The 20,104-nt window shown below is 39.4% G+C and overlaps 2 long non-coding RNA genes across 2 annotated transcripts in view; both read right to left on the bottom strand.

Moving 5' to 3' along the window:
- Positions 1 to 13,630: 13,630 nt before the first annotated feature.
- Positions 13,631 to 18,483, bottom strand: LOC116546802. Its single transcript, XR_004266845.1, has 2 exons — positions 17,995 to 18,483; positions 13,631 to 14,585 (listed from the first exon to the last, which is right to left on the bottom strand). It is a non-coding gene; the product is annotated as an uncharacterized LOC116546802 (long non-coding RNA).
- The window catches only part of LOC116546789, a 28,108-nt gene continuing 26,486 nt past the window's right edge, over positions 18,483 to 20,104 (bottom strand). The window contains exon 4 of the long non-coding RNA XR_004266839.1: positions 18,483 to 18,520. This is a non-coding gene — a long non-coding RNA (uncharacterized LOC116546789). The remainder of the gene's footprint in view (positions 18,521 to 20,104) is intronic.

Below are 20,104 nucleotides of genomic sequence, written 5' to 3'. Positions count from 1 at the left end.
GGAAAAATCTGTTAAATGCCTCTCTCCCAGTTTCTTAAAATTACTGGAATCCTTGACATTCCTTGGCTTGTAGACACATCACTCTGATCCCTGTAAGGGAGTTTTCCCTTACACATGTGTTCAAATTTCCCTCTCCTTATAAGGGCACCAGCCATTGAATTAGAGCCCATTCTAATCAAGAATGACCTTGTCTTAATTCCATTGTGTCTACAAACACCCTATTTCCAAATAAGATCGTATTCACAGATTCCAGATGGACATAAATTTTTGGCGGACACTATTCAACCCAGCACAGCCACCCTACAGCAACAGCAACTAGCCAGAAGGATAAAGAAGTGGACCAGGAAGAGAACAACCCTGTACACTCAGCAATTAAATTAAATCAACAGAGTTGGAAAGGACAAAATTAGATTTTATCAGACATACGCCAAAAGTGACTCACTCCCTTCCTAATTTCATATTTGTCTGACCCAAGAACACATTAATAGTCCACTCTTTTTTTTTTTTTTTTTTTTTTTTTGAGAGAATTTCCCCTTTTTACCCCGGGGGGAGTGCTGTGGCACAATCTGGGCTCACTGCAACCTCTGCTTCCTGGGTTCAAGCGATTCTCCTGCTTAAGCCTCCTGAGTAGCTGGGATTACAGGCATGTGCCACCACACTTGGCTAATTTTTGTATTTTTAGTAGAGAAAGGGTTTCACCATGTTGGCCAGGCTGGTCTTGAACTACTGACTTCAAGTGATCTGCCAGCCTCAACCTCCCAAAGTGTTGGGATTATGGGTATGAGCCGCCACGCCCCGCCCAATAGTCCACTCTTGATGTGCTTAAATTGTTTCCCCATCTAGCCCAGTAGTGCCCAATCCCAGCTGCATAATGGAGTCACCTGGCACAACTTTTCAAAAATACTACTGCCTGGGTGCCAGCCCCAGTGATTATGGTGTAACTGGCCAGGGATGGGGCCAGAGCATGTGCAGTTTTACATTTCCCTGGTGACTCTAATATGCAGCCAAGGTTCAGAAACACTACCCTTGATTAATTGAATTAGAATCTCTGGGGCATATCCCAGGTAATTTCCAGGCAATTCTATGTGTAACCTGGGTTGAAGACTACTAATACGGCCTCTATATGTAGTTCACACAATTAACAAATATTTGTTCATCATCAACTATGTCCCAAAGGCACCGTGTAAGACATTGGATAGGGGAGAGATGAGCTAACTGAAACTGACTAGATTTCACATCTTAGAAGTACAGTGAGTGTGTGAGATGGCACAGAAGGCTGTGGGTAGGAGGAGTCAGGGCACATTTGCTGGGGATGAGTTTCTAAAATGTATACATCAAGCATCTACTGTGACATACCAAGTCTATCTCTTATGAGGGCTCTGTGCCTTTCACTTGCCCCCTCATATAATTCTCACCACATCCCTAAGAGGTAAGTAATTATTCCCAATTTAAAAACTGAGGGACTTGAAAGCCTGGAGAGGTGAGTTGCACACAGCTTGTAAGAGTCAGGACAGCAGAGAAATCCAGATACACCCAATTCTAAAGCTCATGGCTTTCAATTTATAAACATCACAGAATAGGCTGGGATTTGTCACAGACCATTTTTCACTAACATTTTAAAGTAAGGTCACCATATAACTGATTTTAATGATGAAACACAATTCAAATATGTGTTACCAAAAGGGCGACAGGTGGGCCAGAGGCGTCTGCTTCTCTTGGGGAATGTTAGTAATGCTAATTCTCAGCTGGGTGTGGTGGCTCTTTGGGAGGCTGAGGCCAGCAGATCACCTTAGGCAAGAGTTTGAGACCACCCTGGCCAACATTGTGAAACCCTGTCTCTACTAAAAATACAAAAATTAGTTGGGCATGGTGGCTTGCTCCTGCAATCCTAGCTACCCAGAAGGCTGAGTCAAGAGAATCACTTGAACCAAGAAGGCAGAGGTTGCAGTGCGCTGAGATAGAGCTAATCCACTCCAACCTGGGCAACAGAGCAGGACTCCATCTCAAGAAAAAAAAAGCGAATTCTCAGGCCCCACCTCAGACATACTGAACCAGAGTATCTGGAGTGAGGTGCAGGAATGTGTATTTTAACATTTCCATGTGTTCTATGCACAGTAACATTGGCCAAGCAATATTTTAGTCATCCTAAAAGGAGAGGCCCTGAAACTTTTCTGAAGAAGTTTTTGCCCAAGAAGTGTGGGCTAAGCCAGATTTCAGACTATGGGTTGTTAGGCAAAACAGTCTGTGCCTACATAACTGCTGCACAAACCAAAGGACAAGGTGGAGTGAGTCCCAAGAGTTGCTTTTGCAGGGGTGTTTCACAGGTCATATCAGCAGGCCCAAAGCTCACCGTCAGTGGGAAATGCTTGTCTCCCTGTGCAGGGAGTTCCTGCACCTCCCGTGCCTTTCCTGAGCACTGCTGTTACAGGAAAGGGTTCCTGATCCGGACTCCAAGAAAGGGTTCTTGGATCTTGTGCAAAAAAGGAATCAGGGTGAGTTCATAGAGCACAACGAAAGCAAGTTTATCAGAGAAGTAAAGAAACAAAAGAATGGCTGCTCCATACGCAGAGCAGTGGTGTGGGCTGTTTGACTAAAGAGACTTATAGTTATTTCTTGATTATATGCTAAACAAAGAGTGGATTATTCATGAGTTTCCCAGGAAAGGGGTGGACAATTCCTGAAACTGAGGGTTCCTCCCCTTTTTAGACCATATAAGGTAACATCCTGATACTGCCATGGCATCTGTAAAATGTCATGGCACTGGTGGGAGCGTTTTTCAGCATGCTAATGCATTATAATTAGCATATAATGAGCAGCAAGGACTACCAGAGGCCACTCTCGTCACCATTTTGGTTTTGGTGGGTTTTGGCCAGCTTCCTAACTGCAGCCTGTTTTATCAGCAAGGTCTTTGTGACGTGTATCTTGTGCCAACCTCCTGTCTCATCTTATGACTAAGAATGCCTTAACCTCAGCCAGTAGGTCTCAGCCTTGTTTTACCCAGCCCCTATTCCAAAGATGGAGTCGCTCTGCTTTGAATGTCTCTGACACTGTTTCCCTAGGTAAGAGTCAGTAACGCCCTCAACATCACTGCCCTCCTGTAAGCAAGCATTTATCTCATTCCTCTTCCCCTGAGACCTCAAACATATGCTCAAGGGCCATGTCTGAAGTTCCAAATCAGTTCTATTATGATTTGTTTTTTAATAAAAACGGGGATTGGAGAGAGAAAAATTATCCTTCAAAAGAAAAACTATAGGACACTGTTGTTATACCTGTTCTTGAATTTTTTTCTGCAATTTAGACTAAATCCTAAATTCTTAGATTTGTGAGTTAGAAGTCCCCAAACTAATGCTTTCAAATCTTAGCTTTTGTTTTTGTTTTGAGATGGAATCTTCTTCTGTCACCCAGACTGGAGTGCAGTGGCGTGATCTCGGCTCACTGCAACCTCTGCCTTCCCGGTTCAAGCAATTCTTCTGCCTCAGCCTCCCAAGTAGCTGCAACTACAGATGCCTGCCACCACGCCCATCTAATTTTTTAATATTTTTTGTAGATACAGGGTTTAACCATATTGGCCAAGCTGGTCTTGACCTCCTGAACTCATTATCCTCCAGCCTTAGCCTCCCAAAGTGCTGGGATTACAGGTGTGAGCCACTGCACCTGGCCCAAATCTTTGCTTTTAAAATTGGGAATTGTACTCCTCATCCTAGGACTCATTATTTACCTTATACTAGGCTGTTCACTTAATATGGTAGTAAAATGATAGATAAAAGTGCTAATGTTTTACTGTGCAAGACTTGAAAGCCCAGCCAGGCCTGCATGAGCAAGCTGACAGTGGCAAAGCAGTTCCAGTCTTCACGCCTTGGGGTTCACTCTCCCTCCCACTTCATAGCCTACACCTTAAGATTAAGATGTTATAAAACCAAATCAGAGGAATTGAAACTGTCTTCGCAAAATTATGACTGAGACAGTGAAAGAGATCTAGCTTAACTGACTCCCTCTTGCTTTTAACCTCCAAGCTGTCCTTATTCATTCCTGGGTGTAGGCTGAACTAAGTTTGGGAGAAACTTAGTTTATAGTTTAAACAAAGACAGTAACATCCCTTTCTTAAAGGATATCTCCTTCTTACCTGGGAACTACATTGCCTTTGTAGGACTAACATTAGCCATAGGTTTAGAAAAAATTTTCTAGGAGTCATGCAGCTGGAGGCGACAAGGTTCTGACCCTCCTTAAACTGCTCCTAGATCAGTGCTTGAGATATTTTGCAGACCCTGCACTTGATGGATCAGCTGGCACCACCCAGATTGATAAACTGGCTCATCTGGTTTTGTGGCCCCCCACCCAGGAACTGACTCAGCACAAGAAGACAGCTTCGACTCCCTATAATTTCATCTCCGACCAATCAGCACTCCTGGCTCACTGGCTTCCCCCCACCTACCAAGCTACCCTTAAAACTCTGTTCCCCTTTGGGAGGCTTAGGAGGGTAGATCCTGAGGTCAGGAGTTCAAGACCAGCCTGGCCAAGATGATGAAACCCCATCTATACTAAAAATACAAAAATTAGCTGGGCATGGTGGCATGTGCCTGTAATCTTAGCTACTCAGGAGGCTGAGGCAGGGAATTGCTTGAACCTGGGAGGCAGAGGTTGCAGTGAGTTGAGATCATGCCACTGCACTCCAGCCTGGGTGACAGAGCAAGACTGTCTCAAAAAAAAACCAAAACCAAAACAACAACGAAAAATGAAAAAAAAAAAAAATCTTTGCTCCCCGAATGTTCAGGGTGACTAATTTGAGTAATAACAAAATTCCAGTCTCCCACACAGCCGCCTCTGCATGAATTACTCTTTCTCTATTGCAGTTCCCCTTGTCTTGATGTATTAGCTCTGTCTAGGCAGCAGGTAAGGTGAATCCCTTAGGCACTTACAATAGCAGGCTTCTATAAATAGCACATCACATTACTTTGTGAGGGAGTAAATGTCTTGCTACTGGAAAGCTTAAGCAAAGGCGGGCCAATCATTCCATGAGATATCAGGAAGAATTGTCTCCATTCAAAATTTATTTTTTAAAAAAAAATAGATGATGGATTAAGAAATATCAAAAATTTATCTCCCCACTTAGATAAAAATTGCAGTGGCAGAATCTGCCTGATGTCATTATTTTAGAACTCTGGAGTCTATTGAAGACTTGCAACTTTCAGAGGAAGGCATGGATGGTTAGTTGCAGTTAATTTGGGTCAATTTCAACTTTTAGCTCTGTAGTAGTTACCCAGCCCCCAATTTCAGCCCTATGGCAGGCAGCCAAACATGTGTTTCTGAAGCAGCTTGTATGCAGATTTTTGGAGCCAGGATGATCAGTACTGACCATGACTTATAAAAATCAGGAATCTGTGTCCTCATTACTGATTGCTGTGTCTGATCACAGAGGTGCAGACACAAAGGTGGGCAACTATTGTTGCAAGCTCCTTCCCTCCAACTGCAGTGACTTGCAGGGAATTTAAAAAGATTTAATCATTATTAAAAACAAAGACATTCACAAGCCATTATGTATGTGGGGAAATTAGAACATCACTGTACATTCCGGTAGAAAGCTGTAGTCTCTTAAAAAGATCTGAGAAGTCCTTAAGTTACCTCAGGCTAATCCTCAGTGTGGAGATAACCTAAAAAATCAAAATCAAAACAAAAATGGCAAACTCTGGTGGAAGGGGAGGATATGATTTCCAGAGTTCCCACATTATTAATTGTCCTACTTTCAACAAAAAAAAAAACATAAGGCATATGAAAAAATAGGAAAGTGTAGCCACTTGAAAGAAAAAAGTAAGCCAACAGAAAATGTTCCTGATGTCCCAGAGAAAGATAGATGGTGAATGTACTAGAGAAATACTTTAAAACAACTCCCTTGAAGGTTCTCAATAACTAAAGGAGGTTGTGGAGAAGTCAAGAAAATGATGGATAAATAAAATGAAAATATCAATAAAGAGATAGAAAACCCAGACTAAAATGAAAAAAATTATGGAGTTATAAAGTAACTCCATATAAAGTTACAATAACTAAAATGAAAAATTCACTGGATGAATTCAAAAGCAGATTTGAAGTAGGGAGAAGACAGAATGTGCAAACTTGGAAATAGGACAATTGAAATTACTGAGTTTGAGGAACAGAAATAAAAGAGATTAAAGAAAAGTGAACAGAGCCTAAGGGACCCGAGAGACACCACAAAGTGGACCAACATATCCACTGTGGGAATCCCAGAAAGAGGAGAAAGAGAAAAAAGGGAAGAGAGATTTATTTGACAAAACAATGGCTGAAAATTTACCAAATTTGATGAAAAACATAAATACTAACATCCAGTAAGTTCAAGTAGAATGAGTTCAAAGAGACCTACGCCAAGACACATAATAATTAAACTATTGAAAGGCAAGGAGAGAATCTTGAAAGCAGCAAGACATCAGTGACCTGTTGCATACAAAGGACCTTCAACAAGATTTTTAGCCGATTTCTCATCAGGAACTTTTGAATCTGGAAGGCATTCTAGTGATAATTTATTCAAAGTGATTAAAAAGAAAAGTAAAACAAGAATCCTATATCTGGAAAAGCTGTCCTTCAAAAGTGAGGGAGCGAACATGACATTCCTAGATATACAAAGCTGAGGGAGTTGTTTTTTTTTGTTTTTTTTTTTTTTTTTAACCACTAAGCCAACTTTTCAAGAAATGGTAAACAGAGTCCTCTTGAAATGAAAAGACATTTGATAATAAGTAAATATCTTAGTAAAGGTAAATTCATGGCAGTTATAAAAGTTAGTGCTATTATAACTACCATTCGTAACTCTACTTTTTGTTTTCTATGTAATTTAAGAGACTAATGCATTTTTCAAAATGATCATTAATTTATGTTTTTGAAACACAATGTACAGAAATGTGATTTTATTATATCAACAACTGAATGAAAAGGATGGGAATAGAGCTGTAAAAAAAAAGCAGATTACTTTGTTATTGAAGTTAATGTGATATAAATTCAAATTACAGCATTGTAACTTTAGAATGTTAAATGAAATTCCCAGGGTAACCACAAAAATGTAGATATATCATATACACAAAAGGAAATGAGAAGGAATTATATTTCATTACAATAAAATTAATGAATCAAAAAATAAGGTAATGCAGAAAATGAAGAACAAAAAGCTATACAAAAAACAAATAGCAAAATGACAAAATTAGTGATTATTTCTATTTTATTTTATTTTTTAGTATCACAGGAAAGAGACATGTTAGTTATTACTTTAAGTGTAAATGTATCAAATTCTCCAATCAAAACACATAGATTAGCAGAGTAAAACACATGATCCAACTGTGTGCTGTCTACAGAGAATCATTTTAGATCCAAAGGCACAAATGGGTCAAAAGTTAAAGGATGGAAATGATATTTCATGAAAATAGTAACCAAAAGAGAGTAGAGAAGGCTATAGTAATATCAAACAAAACAGACTTTAAGTCAATAGAGTTTACAAGAGACAAAAAGAATAGTATATATTAATAAGAATAATGCAAGAAGAATATATTAATTATAAACTTTTATTCACCTAATAATAGAGCATCAGAATATATGAAGCAAAAATTGACATAATTAAAAGAAGAAATGGATAGTTTTACAACAATAGTTGAAAATTTCAATACCCATTATCAGGAGCCCAGTATCTCAGTAAAGATAAATACATGGACAATTATGAAAGCTAGTATTACTGTATTGACCATTTCTAACTTCGCTTATGATTTTCTACATGATTTCAGAGACTAACATGCTTAAATATAATCATTAGTCTAAAAACTAGTATTATTGTCACTTTTATTTGTAACTCCACATTTCTTTTGCTCCACAATATAAGAAACTAATGCATTTAAAAACAGTTATTAGTTTAAGTTTTAGGACACACAATGTATATAAAGATGTTGCTTTGTGATATCAACAACTGAAAGTGATGGGGACACAATCGTAAAGGAGTAGAAATATTTGTATGTAATTTAAAGTAAGATGGTACAAATTTAAATGAGTATTATGACTTTAGGAGGTTAATGAAATTTCTGTAGTAATCACAACAAAAATAGCTTTAGAGTATCCACAAAATAAAAAGAGAATTAAAAGATTTTACTACAGTAAATCAAGTAAACACAGAAGAAGGCTGTAATAAAGGAAATTAGGGCCAAAAAAACACTATGTAAAAAGGTATATGTAAAACAGATAGGAAAATGACAGAACTAAATTTCTTATTATCAGTAATTGCTTTAAATGTAATGGATTAAACTTTCCAAAGAACAGAGATTGGTTGAACAGATAAAAAAAATCCATGACACAAATTTATGCTATCTGTGGAGATTCACTTTAGATTCATAGACACAAATAGTTCAAAAGTGAAAAAACTATACATATATACATACATATATATATATATTCTATGCAAATAATAACCAAAAAGATCAAGGAAAATTTTAAAATATGGACAAATAAAAATGAAAACACAATATACCAAAATTTATGGTACTTATTAAAAGCAGCACTAAGAGGAAAATTTATAGCTATAGACTCTTAGATTAAAAAAGAAAGATTTCAAATTAGCAAACTAACCTTTAATTAAAATAAAACCAAAAACTCAAAGCTCAAAGGTAGCAGAATGGAAGGAAACAATAAAGATTAGGGATGAAATAAATGAAATAGAAAACACACGAGGCATGGCTGTTCAAGCCTGTAATCCCAGCACTTTGGGAGGCTGAAGTAGGTGGATCACCTGATCCCAAGAGTTTGAGACCAGCCTGGGCAACACAGTGAAACCCTGTCTTTACTATTACTACTACTAGTAGTAATAATAATACAAAAAATTAGCTAGGCACGGTGGTATGCGCCTGTAGTTCCAGTTACTTGGGGACTGAGGTGGGAGAATTGCCTGAGTCTGGGAAGTCAAGGCTACAGTGAAGCATGATCACACCACCAGACTCCAGCCAGGGTGACAGAGTAAGACCCTGTCTCAGAAGACAAAACAAAACAAACACAAAAATAGAAAACAATAAAAAAAAATCACTGAAATCAAAAGTTGGTTCTATGAAATAATCAACATAATTGACAAACCTTTAGCTAGGTGGAAAAAGACAAGAAGAGAGATGACTCAATTATTAAAATCAGAAAATTTAGTGAAGGTGGAACGCAGTGGAGCATTCCACCTTCAATTCCACAAAAATAAAAATTATTATGGAGAGCAAAATGAGCAATTATACACTAACAAATTAGAGAAATTTTAAATTCCTAGAAAAACAAAATCTACCAAGACTGAATCACAAAGAAATAGGTAAACTGAATATAGCTTTCTATACTAAAGAGATAGAAAGAGTAATAATAATAATAAAAACTTTCTTGACAAAGAAAAGCCTGGATCTGATGTCCAGGTGAATTGTACAAAACATTTAAAAAGACAACACAAATCCCTCTCAAATTTTTCAAATAATTGGAGAAAACAGAACATATTCTACCTTATTGTATGAGGCTAGCATTGCCTTAATACGAAAACCAGAAAAGATATGAAAAATTTAAAAAACTACAGACCAATATTTATTATGAATAATGATGGAAAATCGTCAGCAAATTTCTAGCAAACTGGGTTCAACAATACATTAAAAAGATTACACACCATGACCAACTTGGACTTATTTCTGGAAGTCAAGGATGGTTCAACATATGAAAACCAATCAATATAATACAACACATTAACTGAATGAAGGGAAAAGCTCACACACTAATTTCAACTGATGCAGAGAAAGCATTTGAGAAAAATTAAAAATGTTCATGATAAAATACATTTAAAAAATTAGAAAGAGAAGGTAAGTACCTTAACATAAAAAAAATCCATCTGTGTAAAACACACAGCAGATATCATATGAAATAATCAAACACTGAAAGCTTTTCCTATATAATCAGGGACAAGCTTACAATGCCTGTTTTTACCACTTCTATTCAATATTGTAGTAAAAATTCTATTTGAAGCAATTAGATAAGAAAAAGAAACACAAGCTATCCAAATTGAAAAGGTAGAAGCAAAACTATCTCTATTTGCAGATGATGATTACATGTAGAAAAACCCTAAAGATTTCACAAAAATACTCTGAGAGGCAATAAATGAACTCAGCAAAGCTGCAGAATACTCGTAAATACACACGCACAATAAAAAACCAGTGGCACTTCTGTACACAAACTATGAACAATCTAAAATAAAATTAAAAGAATTCTACATATAATTGCACAAAAAATAAAATACTTAATGAGTTAATGTATTAAGCAGGTGAAATACTTGTAGAGTGAAAACTGGAAAACATTGCTAAAAGATGTTAAAGAAGACCTAATAAAAGATATTCCATATTTATGGCATGGAAGTCTTAATATTGTTAATACGTCAATACTACTCTAAACAATCTATAGATTTGGTGCAGTCTCTTTCAAAATCCCAATGACCTATGTTCTTCTTTTGCAGAAATGGTAAAATTCATATGGAATCTCAAGGAACTCCAAATACCCAAAACAATCTTGAAAAAGAAAAAAAAGCTGGAGGACTTATACTTCCTCATTTCAAAACAGTACAAAACTATAGTGACCAAACACCCGTGGTTGTGGCATAAAGCAGATATACAGACCAAGGAAATCAAATAAAAAGCCGAGAGACATAGCCTTGCACGTACAATGAAATGATTTTCAACAAGGATGCCAAGACTGTTCAATGGGGAAAATATGCTCTTTTCAACAATATGTGCTACAGAAACTGGACATACCAATACAAAAAGAATGAAATCAGCCTCTTCTCATGCACCACATACAAAAACTAACATTAAATGGGTCAACCACCTAAATGTAAAAGCTAAACCTTTAAAACTCTTAGAAGAAAACATAGAGCATAAGCTTCATGACACTGGATTTGCCAATGATTTCTTAAATATGACACCAAAGACCACAGGTAACACAAATAATAATTAAGAAATTGAACTTCATTATGAAATTTTAAAACCTTTGTGTATCAAAAGACACTATCAACAGAGTAAAAAAGAAACCCATAGAATGGGAGAAACTATTTCAAAATCATAGATTTCATAAGGAATTAATATCCAAAATATAAAGACAACTCCACAACAGCAATGAAAACCAAACAGCACAAGACTTATGTAGACATTTCTCTGAAGAAGATATGTAAATGACCAATAAGAACATGAAAAATGTTCAACATCACTGATTATTAAGAAAATCAAAACCACGGCAAGATACCACCTCCCAACCATTAGGATGGCTGCTGTAAAAAAATAGAAAAATTGCAAGAGTTGGCAAGGATGTGAAAAAATTGGGACCCTCGTGCACCCTTGCTGGGAAAGTAAAATGGTATAGCCATTATGAAAAACAATATGGTAGTCCCTCAAAAAGTTAAAGAAAGAACTACTACATTACTACATGATTCAGCAATTTCATGTGTGTATATACCCAAAAGAATTGAGAGTGGGACATTAGTACAGTCATATTTATAGCAACATTATTTACAGTAGGTAAAATGTAGAAGCAACCCAAATGTCCATTGATGAATGAACAGATAAGCAAAACATGATATATACACACAATGAAACATTATTAAGCCTTAATGGCAGATAATTCTGACATACACTACAATGTGGACGAACCAGGGGGACACTATGCTAGATAAAATAAGCCAGTCACAAAAGACAAATACTGCATCATTCCACTGATGTGATGTACCTAGATGAGCCAAAAAATCTTAGAGCCAAAGTAGAATGTTGGTTTCCAGGGACTATGGTGAGGTGAGAATGGGAAGTTAAAGTTTAATGTTTACAGAGGCTTCATTTTAGAAGATTTTTAAAAGAGTTCTTGAAATGAATAGGAATGATGGTTGCATAACAAATGTAAATAATACTACTGAACTGTACACTTAAAATGATTAAGATGGTATACTTTATGATATATGTATTTTATTTGAATTTTAAAGAGAAATTTAAAAAAAGGGAAGTCTTTTCACCAAAAGGTACTGAAATAACAGCATATCCATAAGAAAAATATGAGTATCTACTATTACTTTATACAAAAAGTAAACTGAAATTGGTTTATATACTGAAATGCAAAAGGTGATTTCTCCCCAGTACTGGGGGTGCTCCTTTCCTTCAACAGTGACATAATCTGTTTGTTCTAATTCAGTAACTGCTATATCCATCTTTATTAATCAATTACTCGCCCTCACCCAGGCCTTCCTCATTGAGGGTCACCAATCATGAGGGCTGGGCACAGTAGTAGAAATGGGCCACTGAAAAAGTTCATTAGGGTTCACAAATTCTAGCAATTAATCATGGCCTTCCATATTCAATAACCCAAACAAGGTGGCGGTAGAAGCAACAGATTAGAGTCACCTCTTTGTGTTGTCACTGATGGTGTCACCTAATGATGAAACCAGCGAGGTTTCCCAGATGGTAGAGTTAATTTTAAAAAACAAACAGACAAAAAAACCAGTGGTTGAGATATTTTATGGAGAAATCACGGACATAGAGACCCGATCTCCCTGAATCCCTTCCCCTGTCCTGAATTTCTCAAATATCCTCCTCCAAATGGAGTGTTTCCTCTGAGGAGCAGCTGCATGTAATGCTCACACTGTCTGCTAAAGATGTGTAGGCCACAGTGCAGATAACATCATCTGTCTAGCAATTTTCTCAGCCACATCTTCCAAAGCCTATCTCACCACTTAAAAATGCCACCAAGTTGAGACCAAGGACATGAAATGTGCATTGAGTGTTTTGTCCATTAGCCCACTACTGGGGTCCCACTTGCTGTGAACAGTGTGGCATCACCTAACTACAAGTGAACCAGATACTAAGCAAGGCAGAGAGTAGTGTACGGTGCCACCATGGTGTGGCCAGAATCTTCCAGCTTCACAGAACGGCAACTCCATCATGATAGTTATTGATTACCACTGCATGCCAGTGGCGGCCACCAGGTGGCAGAAGAGGACCAATGTATTGTATTTGCCAGACAAGGGCAGGTCCTACCCCCAGAGCTAAGGATCCCTGTCACCTTTAGAGAGAGATCAACTGCTGAGAGGGACCATAGTCCCCACAGGCCATTTTACTCTCTGTGGCACTCAGGTGAGGCTTAACTTTTGAGCCTATTGTGTTAGTGGCAAGATTACCATCTCCAGTCCAATAATGGATTGAGGCAGTGATGTCGGACACCAGAGCTAGAGGGCCCAGTCACACACTTTGTTCCATGTTGTCTCACCTCATATACATCCTTCCCATGGCATCCACAAGGGCAACAAAAATGTCTCACGAGGCTGCAGTAGTGGGTATCAATAGCTTGTTGCCCCACAGAGGAGTGTCCTTAATATACTAGTCAGTTGTCACCAACCAGGCAGCTTGCTGGCTGTTCCCAACAATAGGTGAGAAGGGCATGTCTTGTTCTTACTAGCACTGATTAAGGTAAAGGTGATGGTTGGGCTATGGGCTCCTCCTGCAGTAGCTCCTCCAGAGTTGTCTCTGGGGCCAGGTGGCTGCTGCCACCAGGTGGACACCAGCACTTTTAGTTTTCAGTAAGCTGAGCCCCAGCATTCTCATGGATTTCTGGCGGGGGTGTTCTCCAGAGGGTCAAAAGCTGACCTTGTGAGTAATCAAGATAGGTACAAGAAGGCTCTAAAGGTGAGGTCCAACTTACTTGTGTAAAGAGAATTACCTATGAGACCAGACTTGCCCCATGAAGTGTTCCACTTCCATTTAATATGAGAAATCTGTGCATTTTCAATTCTGTCTTTAGTACACAAGGGGACCAATGCAAGATGGGAATATCTGGGTGCAATGATAACTAGGAGTTTTCTCTAAGGTTTAGGTGTAGGACAGCAGCGGTATCTCAAGCAGAAGGTAGCAGGGAGCCACACCCTTGAAATCAGTGCCCCAAGGGGTGTGATCTGGGCAGAGGCTGCCTCCCTTTGCTGCAGGCCCCATACAGCATAGATAAAAGTAAGATATACCTGTAGTTCCCAAAAGCCGTGGGGTTTACAGACCCAAATTAGGGGGCTGCCAACATGCCTATTAAACTATTTCCATTGTACCTGCTGCCCAAGTTACTCCCCACCAGGTCCCACCCCACCCTCCAAATAAATTTGGTGACAGATTTTCTTTGTCAGTTTGTACACAGAGCTGACCAAAATACCAGGGTAAGTCATGTTTCACCTGCAAACTCCAAACAGTCCCACTAAGTGCTAGGCTTTCTTTTAAAGTAGTGAGGTCTGTAGAGTGGGTATATTTCCCTTTACTGTCTCAGGAGAGGGTCTTTGAGCCTCTGTCCACATAGCTCCACAGACTTGACTTAGATATCTGGCCTCTGTATCATCTTAGGACTAATGAGCCACTCCTGGGCTTTCCTATAAGGCAGAGTCTACTCCAAAGCAGTTGCCAGCTGTTCTTTATTGGAGCTTATCAGTAGAATCTCATCAATGCAGTGGAATCACATCAGGTTCTGCAAGGAGAAACTCATTCTACATTTTGGTCCCTCTGTTTGTAGCAATATAGGAGAATTTAGTGCCCCTATAGCAGGACAAAAAACAGGTTTAGGAGGTTCGGGTGACCTTTGAGGGAAACTGATTATTGACACTTGGTGCCAAAAAGATTGGTGAAAAGCACTCACTAGCCATGCCCCAGACAGTGTACTGTCAGTTGAGCAGTTGATTTAACTGCAGACACAAAGTTTGCAAGAGTCAGAGCTAGTGCCAACAACTGATTCAATTGGCAATGATCCACTGTGGATGGAAACATCCACTTCAGATTTCCACTGAGACAGAAACAATCTTCTAGTATGTTAAGTCCCTGACTGGTGGGACTTTATTTTTTACAAATAAGGCAAATATTCGTCCAATTAATCAAATGGTGGCATTGACCTATATGATCTCCACTATACATTACTGTACTTACATTCAGCAATTCAAAGGTTATTTGATTTTGGGGGCATTTTGGACACTAGGACAATTATTGACATTTTTCACAATCATCAATCACATCTTCTGTAGAATGCATTTAAGTAATTCCAGATGATGCATAAATTATGGCACCTAACTGCTTTGAATAAAATGGCTAAGAAAAATGTGAGAATAAAACATCCTTTTCTAGGTGATACAGTTTGGCTCTATCGCCCCCAAATCTCAACTCGAATTGTATCTCCCAGAATTTCCATGTGTTGTGGGAGAGACCCAGGGGAGGTAATTGAATCATGGGGGCTGGTCTTTCCTGTGCCATTCTCATGCCAGATGGTAAGTCTCATGAGATCTAATGGGTTTATCAGAGGTTTCCACTTTTGCTTCTTCCTCTTTTTCTCTTGCCACCACCATGTAAGAAGCGCCTTTCATCTCCCACCATGATTCTAAGGCCTCCCCAGCCATGTGGAACTGTAAGTCCAATTAAATCTCTTTTGCTTCCTAGTCTCAAGTACGTCTTTATCAGCAATGTGAAAATTACCTAATACAGTAAATTGGTACCAGTAGAGTGGGGGCATTGCTGAAAAGATACCCAAAAATGTGGAAGCAACTTTGGAATTGGGTAACAGGAAGAGGTTGGAACAATTTGGAGGGCTCAGAAGAACACAGGAAAATGTGGGTAAGTTTGTAGTCCTAGAGACTTATTGAATGGCTTTGCCCAAAATGCTGATAAGCAATATGGACAGTAAAGTCCAGGCTGAGGTGGTCTCAGATGGAAATGAGGAACTTATTAAGAACTGGAGCAAAGGTGACTCTTGTAATGTTTTAGCAAAGAGATTGGTGGCATTTTGCCCCTCCCTTAGAGATTTTTGGAACTTTGAACTTAAGAAAGATGATTTAGAGAATCTGGCAAAAGAAATTTCTAAGCAGCAAAGCATTCAAGAGGTGACTTGGGTGCTGTTAAAGGCATTCAGTTTTAAAAGGGAAGCAGAACATGAAAGTTTGGAAAGTTTGCAGCCTGACTATGCAAACATACACACACAAAAAGCCCAAAAAACAACAACAAAAAAAGCATTTTCTGGGGAGAAATTCAAGCTGGCTACAGAAATTTGTATAAGTAGCAAAGATCCTAATGTTAATTCCCAAGACAATGGGGAAAATGTCTCCAGGCCATGTCAGAGACCTTCAAGGCAGCCCCTCCCATCACAGGCCCAGAGGCCTAGAAGGAAAAGTGGTTTAATGGGCCAGGTCCAGGGTCTCCAAGCTGTGAGCAGCCTAGGGACTTGATGCCCTGTGTCCCAGCCACTGCAGCCATGGCTGAAAGGGGCCAATGTACAGCACAGGGTGTGACTTCAAACAGTGGAAGCATCAAGCTTTGGCAGCTTCCATGTGGTGCTGAGTCTGCAGGTGCACGAAAGTCAAGAACTGAGGTTTGGGAACCTCCACCAAGATTTCAGAAGATGTATGGAAATGCCTGTATGTCCAGGCAAAAGTTTGCTGTAGGGGTGGGGCCCTCGTGGAGAACCTCTGCCAGGGCAGTGCAGAAGGGAAATTTGGGGTTGGAGCCCTCACACAGTGTCCCTACTGGGGCACTGCCTAGTGGAGCTGTGAGAAGAGGGCCACTGTCCTCCAGAACCCAGAATGGTAGATCAACAGCTTGCATCATGCACCTGGAAAAGCTGCAGATACTCAATGTCAGCCCATGAAAGCAGCCAGGGGGGTGGCTGTACCCTGCAAAGCCACAGGGGCGGAGCTGCCCAAGACCATGGGAATCAACCTCTTGCATCAGCGTGACCTGGATAGGAGATAATTTTGGATTGAAAGAAGATAATTTTGAAGCTTCAAAGTTTGATTGCCCATGGGAGTTTGGATTTGCATGGGCCCTGTGACCCCTTCGTTTTAGTCAATTTCTCCCACTTGGAATGGCTGTATTTACCCAATACCTGTACCCCCACTCTATCTAGGAAGTAACTAGTTTGTGTTTGATTTTAGAGGCTCACAGGCAGAAGGAACTTGACTTGTCACAAATGAGACTTCAGACTATGGACTTTTGGGTTAATGCCAAAATGAGTTAAGACTTTGGGGGACTGTTGGGAAGGCATGATTGGTTTTGAAATTCAAGGACATGAGATTTGAGGGGGCAGGAGCGGAATGATATGGTTTGATTATGTCCCCACTGAAATCTCAACTTGAATTATATCTCCCAGAATTCCCATGTGTTGTGGGAGGGACCCAGGGGAAGGTAATTGAATCATGGGTGCTGGTCTTTCCCATGTTATTTTCTCACAAAATCTGATGGTTTTATCAGGGGTTTCCATTTTTGTTTCTTCCTCATTTTCTCTTACCACCACCAGGTAAGAAATGTCTTTTGTCTCCTGCCATGGTTCTGAGGCCTCCCCAGCCATGTGGAACTGTAAGTCCAATTAAACCTCTTTTTCTTTCCAGTCTCAGGTATGTCTTTATCAGCAGCATGAAAATGGACTAATACACTAGGCATAAGAATGACACGATGGACTTTGGGGACTCAGGGGAAAGGGTGGAAAGGGGGTGAGTGATAAGAGCATACAAATTGGGTTCATTGTATACTGCTTGGGAGATGGGTGCACCAGAATCTCACAAATCTAAGTTACTGAAGAACTTACTCATGTAACCAAATACCACCAGTTCCCCCAAAATGTATGGAAATAAGAAAATAAAATCTAAAAAATTATTTGTTGTGTTTCTAATTACTAATATATAACATATTTTTGTGCCCCTACAATGATTACAGTTAATAATCAGCACAAAGGAACTCTTAAAGAACATATTTTGCCTCTAGAACAAGCCTAATGCCGTTCTGTAGGCAGCTGGGAGGTTTTGTAGCTATTCCTTAAGTAATGTATTTGTTACCTACTCATGAAGTCATTAAGTAACTATTGATATCTTAGAAATTAGAGCTGGGAAAGTCTTTAGACCTATTAAATGAGAGCGACTTGTTTTATGTGAGCACATATTCACCATCCCTCTCTAACCTTTGAATTACTCACCCATTGTCTCACACCTTCCTGGAAGTATCTGTTCCCTTTCCTTGTCTCCTTTTCTGTGGTCCTCTCTGTTCCTCAAATCCAAACCAGGTCAGGCTGTGAACTGAAGAGATACCAAGATTTTCCCTGTGCAGCTTTCTGCTGGATTCTTCCTAGAGGAATGTATCAGTTACTGCCAGATTTAGTTTTGGGTTGTGGCATCACTTTTCATCTTTTTCCATCAGAGTAAGAAAAAAAATACTGTACTTTCTTTACAAGAGTGAGAGATCTGGGTCCAACTTTAGCAAACTAGTGCTTGTTGAAATGAAATACCTCAACAAGCTTGAGGGAAGTAATAAAGAAGTCAGTTTCCTCATTTTGATTTCACGTGATAATAATGAGTACTCCTTATGGAGAACTGTCAAGATCTGATGGGGCTGGGCGCAGTGGCTCATGCCTGTAATCCCAGCACTTTGGGAAGCCAACACAGAGGGAGTGCTTGAGTCCAGGAGTTCAGGATCAGGCTGAACAAAATAGCAAGATGCTGTCTCTGAAAATATATATATATATATATATATACATATAATTTTAAAATATCTAATATAGTAATAATACACAGTGAAGGGCTTTGACAATGAAATTGTGCTATGCAGATGCACACTATGATTATATATCAGGTAGAGAGAGGTAAGCTTGATGAAACAGGAAGGAACAACTTCATACATCAGACTGACCTTCCTGGATAAGGTTGCACATGACATCTCCATGGAGTCACAGATGCTTCTGAAAACTGGAAATAGGAGTCTTGCAACCAAATCTGGGAAAGACATGAGCTGAAATCAGCCTGATCACTGCTAAATACGAAATCAGATCACTGCTAATTATGAAAACTTGTCACAACATTTTGTTAGTGTAAGTTCTAAGCCTAAAATAAATTAAGTCATTGAATTCATTCTGATAATTGTTTTAAAGGGAGACTGAAACAGGTCTCTGGCACCCTTTCTGTTTCAGGTTATTTTAATTGAGAAGAAGGGGGACCATGTTACTAAATCAAACCCGCTCCATCAAATTCTCTATCCCTTCCTTTGTCACTCTCAGATGACAGTGTCTCTCTGTAGGGCTTTTTGCCCCATGTTAGAAATGGCGTACAAGTTCTCAGGATGAGCTGGTCAGGGGATGCCTGCACTGCTTTTCCTCTCCCAGTCCCACAGTGGAATGTCATCCCATTGGTCATTCAGGAGTGGCAGCCTGTGTTATCTCAGAGTTTTCTAAGTGGCAATCCCAAAGGACTCCAGAGCGGGGCTGGCTTTGGGCAGGGAGAATAGAGGACATTGGGCTAGAAGGGGAGATGTTGTAGGGGTTCATGAGGCCATTAAATTGGTAGCACATTGCCAGGCACGCTGACTATAATCTCAGTGCTGTGGGATGCCAAAGCAGGAGGATCACCTGAGTCCAGGAGTTGGAGACAAGTCTGGGCAACAAAGCGAGACCCTGTCTCTACAGATAAAACTTAAAACTTAGCTGGGTGTGGTGGCGTGTGCCTATAGTCCTAACTACTCAGAGGGCTGAAGTGGGAGAATCACTGTAACCCGGGAATTCAAAGATGCAGTAAGTTATAATTGTGCCACTGCACTCTGGCCTAGGTGACAGAATGAGACCCTGTCTCTAAAAAACATTTTATTTCTATTTATTTATTTATTTTAAGATAGAGCCTGCCCAGGCTGGGGTGCAGCAGTGCAATCTTGGCTGACTGTGATCTCTGCCTCCCAGGTTTAAGTGATTCTCGTGCTTCAGCCTCCTGAGTAGCTGGGTGACAGGTGCTCATCGCTACCACCATCTAATTTTTTAAATTTTAGTAAAGACGAGGTTTTGCCGTGCTGACCAGGCAGGTCTCAAACTCCTGGCCTCAAGTGATCTGCCCACCTCAGCCTCCCAAAGTGCTGGGGTTACGGGCACAAGCCTCCATACCAGGCCTAAAAAATATTTTAAAAGGAAAATTAAAATGAGTAACATTTAATGTAAATATATGTACAATTCATTTTCAAATGGCAGTATATAGTATTGTAGTAAATAAAATGCAACTGTATTTGAAAGCATTACCAAGATCCCATGTGCTTTCGTGGCACTTTTTTTT

Source organism: Sapajus apella, unplaced genomic scaffold (assembly GCF_009761245.1).
Source record: "Sapajus apella isolate SASKATOON/1434 unplaced genomic scaffold, GSC_monkey_1.0 scaffold5, whole genome shotgun sequence".
Taxonomy (NCBI): Eukaryota; Metazoa; Chordata; class Mammalia; order Primates; family Cebidae; genus Sapajus; species Sapajus apella.
This window is presented reverse-complemented; position numbering and strand designations above follow the sequence as displayed.